Source organism: Grammomys surdaster, unplaced genomic scaffold, assembly GCF_004785775.1.
Source record: "Grammomys surdaster isolate TR1022 unplaced genomic scaffold, NIH_TR_1.0 322, whole genome shotgun sequence".
Lineage (NCBI taxonomy): Eukaryota > Metazoa > Chordata > Mammalia > Rodentia > Muridae > Grammomys > Grammomys surdaster.
This window is the reverse complement of record NW_021604741.1, coordinates 2,074,718-2,079,859: the sequence shown is the minus strand read 5'-3', so window position 1 is coordinate 2,079,859 and position 5,142 is coordinate 2,074,718. Positions and strand designations below refer to the sequence as shown.

The 5,142-nt window shown below is 42.8% G+C and overlaps 1 pseudogene; it reads left to right on the top strand.

Moving 5' to 3' along the window:
• The first annotated feature begins 296 nt into the window (after positions 1 to 296).
• LOC114629908 lies at positions 297 to 4,834 on the top strand (annotated as a pseudogene).
• Positions 4,835 to 5,142: the final 308 nt, after the last annotated feature.

Sequence of the window (5,142 nt, the reverse complement as noted above, 5' to 3'; positions counted from 1 at the left end):
TTTCTCTGTGTAGCCCTAGCTGTCCTGGAACTCACTCTGTAGACCAGACCAGGCTGGCCTCAAACTCAGAAATTCGCCTGCCTCTACCTCCCAAGTGCTGGGATTAAAGGCGTGCGCCACCACTGCCCGGCACCACTCTCAAATTTTAAACTTAGATTGATAACTGCTTTTGTGTCTTGGGAAATCATGAATTATTCCTACAACAAAAGCCCAACTGGTACATGAATAGCTGGAGCAGAAAAGCCCCCTCTCTAGTGGAATGGGCTGAGCTCCGAAGCCAAAGATCAAAAGCAACGATGGGGGGAAAAGAGTCAAAGACCATAAAAGGAGAGAGAGTGACCCGGGAGCATGAAGAAGCAGAAATTTCAGATGTACAGAAACTCTTATGAGATCAACTAGTTTTATCCAGTAATCATATGAAGCTACACATTCTTTTTTTTTAATTATTTTATGTATTTATTCACTTTACATCCTGGTCATAGCCTGTCACCCTCACAAATCCCTCACCTCATTACCGCCTCCCTTTCCCTCAGAGAAGGGGAAGCCCCCTTGGGTACCACCCCACCCTGAGACATCAAGTCAAGTCAAAGCAGGATTGTATCCTCTCCCACTGAGGCCCAACCAGGCAGGCCAGCGAGGGGAAGGGAAGCCTGTGGATCCAGACTTTCTTCAGTGCTTTTCAGGTTTACCTAAGTGATCGCTTCCAGGTAACAAAGACAATAGGAAGTAGACCCGAGACAGAATGAAGGCTCTCCAGCACTAATGCCCACGATCTAAAATACTACGGGACAAGGTACTACGGAGTCCTGGTCTCCTTTTAGGGTCCTTTCCCTAAAAGATGGGTACCGTGCAAAGACTGCCAGTGAGAAGCTAGGGTCGTGTTTATAAGTTTTCCTCCAGGTAACACATACAGCATAATGCTATCCTTAATAGATCGTGATATTGTAGGCAAATAGTATTGAGTGAGCAAGAGGAAAAGGTAAGTTTGGCTAGAGAAGGCCGAGAGCAGTGGTTCTCACCTGAGCGCCATGACCCTCTAACACAGCTCCTCCTGTGGTGACCCCAGGCCATGAGATATTTTCGCCGCTACTTAATAACTGCACTTTTGCTACTGTTATGAACTGTATCATAGTATCTGTATTTTCTGATCGTCTTAGGTGACCCTCAGGTTCGTTCGCCCCTCAGGTTGAGAACTGCTGACTCAGTATTAAGGAACGGAGATGGCATTCGGAACTGATGACATTGAATTTCAGTTTACATAAAAATGTTAGACAGGATGGCTTCACTATATTTAAATACATAAATAGCAAGAATCTACAGAAATGACCGCATACTTATTTGGAGGAGGACGCTTTCTGTTGTTGTGAAATTGAATTTACCAATCTGCTTAAGCCAGCCTATTGCAAAGCAGAGGCGCATACTTTGAGGCTAGAAAACAGACTTTAATGATTTCCAGTTTCAAGTGAATTCTCTATTGAAAGGAAGAATGAAAATCAGCGAAATAGTTAAATGTCTCTGTTATCCTTTCCATATGGGTCTCTTTGAGGTCAGTAATATAAAGAAAGCAGCTTTGAGATAAAACAAAACACTGAGCACCAATTTAGAAATATTTTGAAGAGGCAGACACCACATCTCAGGGTTAGGGCTCTCAGTGGAAGACAGAAAGCAGAACAGGGAGTCTATATCTTATCAAGAAAACATAAATACTGGCTTCAATTTAAGTCAACCTCTTGCCCCTGTACACTGGCTCTCAACTCTTAATAAAAGACTGTTAAATTCCCAGGGAAATAAAAATCAATTTTCATCCATATAAGCCTATGTATAAACGCATTGTACTTCGTTCCAAATATTTTCTCATCCAGGAGTTTGGAATAAAAATATCTGTAGTTGATCTGTTATAACAGTATGGATATCTTGAATGACTTCCAGTAACTTTGCTTGAGAAATCCAGTGTCTTTATGACATTCCAATGACAGCTTGGTATTGCTGTCAATACGTTTCATTACTTGGCAAGAAAGTCCTTCGTAGCAATAGATTCAGATTGCCATCTTTATGTGTTATATTACACTTCTGTTACAGTACCTTGGATGGCTGCCCTTGCCTTTTCTTTCCCTCTTGGCACGGTACTTATTTCTAAGCTTATATTAAAATTCTGTCTTATCAGATTCCTGTGTCTGTGTGAAGATGGCAGGAGAGTCCTTGTGGTTCATTGAGGTGGTAGCCAGCTGAACTTCAAGGAGAGCTGAGTTCTCTAGGATTCCAAGTATATCTTCTGTGCCTCGGGAGACTTTGTTAAGGTCTATAGCACAGCCACAGAAGAGAGTGTACACATTCTGTGTGGGCACAAACATCTGGTGTCTGGAATCTTCATCAGCCCCAACAACCATACTCTTGTTCCTTTGATGGCCCCATTAAGGTGTGGGACTATCTTGATGGCGTTTTGATAAAGACTTTCATTATTGGACCTAAACTCCATGCCCTCTTTATTCCTCCCCACATCGAAGATTCCATCTTCCTTACAATAAGTAAAAAAGAGCCAGACATGCTTCAGCTGGCATTGGTGAAACTGCTCAAGTCAACAAGCTGGGCTGTGGAAGCTAGGGAGTTTCACCTTTGCTTTGGATTACATAAACAGGTCTCCCAAGTGCATTGCCTTTGAAAATGAGGGAGAATATGTTGTTGCAGTCTGGGATTTTACTTACCTGCTTAGTTTTTCAAACAGAAAAAAAAAAACATGCAATTTTACTTTACCATCAACAAAAACCAAGAAGAATGCAAAGAACAAGTTCACATGTGTAGCCTGCCTCCCATAGGAAGATTGCATCGAATCTGGCCACATGAGTGGCAAAATTCGACTTTGGAAGAATTTCATGATGATAAAAAGTACACGTACATGTGTTTGCATTGGCACTGTGACATGGCTACCGATGTGGCTTTTACGGTAACAGGCACCAGTCTGCTGAGAGTGGGCGGGAGTGTGTGCTTGCGGATTGGTGAGAAGGATCAGAGAAGAACAAAGAGTTTCCTCCTCAGTTAGGATCTTCTCTTGAGCACACCTCTGTCCCACCTGCGGGAGATTTGTTCTGTACTTCTCACTCTGGTAACAAGGTAACAGTTATTCACCGAAATCTTGATTCGCCTGCAGAAATTCAAGGCCTAGTAAAAGATAGGAGAGTATCTACTGGTTTGATGGTTGACCCAAGAACCAAAGCTTTAGTTTTGAACGGAAAGCCTGGTCACCTGCAGTTTTATTCTATCCAGAGTGATAAGCAGTTATATACTCTAGATATCATACAGCGAGAGTACATCAAGGATGAGGGTCTAATCCAAACTGAACTAACGAAGGCTGCCTTTGGCTGCTCTGGTGCTTGGATGGCAACAGTTGAACAACAGCAAGGAAATGGAAGTGAGTGCAGCTGCAAATGAAACTGTGGAGCTATAGCAAGAAAACCCAAGGGTTTGTTCTTAACACAGAGATCCCCATGTAACATGATCACCATATCCCAGCTCTCTGTTTCAATAATGCAGAAAACTATGAAAAACCCATCCCAGTCTCAGCAGAGATGGCCACTTCAAAGTGTGGATATTAACAGATGACTCGCTGGGCAGTGGTGGCTCATGCCTTTATTCCCAGTACTTGGGAGGCAGAGGCAGGTAGATTTCTGAGTTCAAGGACAGCCTGGTCTACAGAGTGAGTTTCAGGACAGCCAGGGCTACACAGAGAAACCCTGTCTCGAAAGAAACAAAACAAAACAAACCCAGACAACTCTGATATATGCAAAAGAGCCGCTGGCTGGACTTGTGACTTTGTGGGTAGTTACCACAAGTATCAAGCAACCAATTGTTGTTTCTCTGAAGATGGCTCCTTACTAGCAGTTAGCTTTGAGGAAATAGTTATGATATGGAATTCAAAAACATGGGAACTAAAATGTACATTCTGCCAACTGGGAAAATAAGGCACCTTTGCTTTGGGAAACTGACATACTCCAAGTATCTTCTCAGCGCCAGTGAGAATGGCATTCTCTGCTGTTGCAATCTGCTCACTTGCTCAATGCAGCGGAGTGAAAAATTAAATGTTAGAGTTATGGAACCTGACCCTTACTCAGACCATGTTGCTGCAGTGGCTCAGTCTTCAGTGGGCTCAGACCTGTTTGCATTTAAACCTATCGAGCCAAGGCCATTGTATACTCAAGAGTGTCTCCAGAGAGGAAGTCCAACGGGGAGTGTTTGTTCCACGAGACGTCCCAGAATCATTCACCTCAGAAGCTCACCAGTGGCTAAATCTGTTTTACTTCCTAACTAAATCACAGTGCTTATTAACATTCAGTACCAAATCCCCCAAAGAGAAACACGCACCCACCAGCAGACAGCTGCTGGCAGAAGAAAGTTTACCAATGACCCCATTTTCTTTTATATTGGGAAAATGGGCAACAGCAGAATGCAAAGTTAACTGAAGTGTCAGAGAGTGAACTGGTACAACTCCCCTTAACGGAGAACATGCCTGCAATTACTGAGTTTCTTCACACCCCAGTTCATGGGCTGCCCTCGGCTTCCTTCCTGTGCTGTCTGTAACTCACTGCTGCCACCTAAGAGACTAAAAGTGCTGAAGAAATTCCTGATCATGTTGATACAGAGAGAAACAAAGAAAGTGATGATTCAGATGAAGAATATGATCTGTCTGAAAATGCCAAAGAAACAAATAACAGGGACTTGGGAGATGTCGTACATCAGCTGTCACTCTGAAAAGAAAGAGCTGAGAAAGTTCAGAAAAGTAGATGATAGCTGGCTAGCCGCTCTGAAGGCCATGACTGTGACAGAGACATGTTGTACTTAATTTTTACTGTCTGTTAATACTCCAAAACATTTTTTCAAACTTATTTTATTCTTAAAACAAAATATTAAAAGTCTTTTGTTTTAAAAAAAAATCTGTCTTATCTATTAAGGTTCAGACTGAAGTGATTACTGTTTTTTGTATTGGATATTTTCTTTATTTACATTTCAGATGTTATCCCCTTTCACAGTTTCCACCCCCAGAAACCCTCTATCCCATATCTCCTCCCCCCCTTTGATGAGGGTGTGCCTCCACCCACCCACTCCCGCCTCCCCACCCTCGCATTCCTCAACACTGGTTCTGTGAAGGCT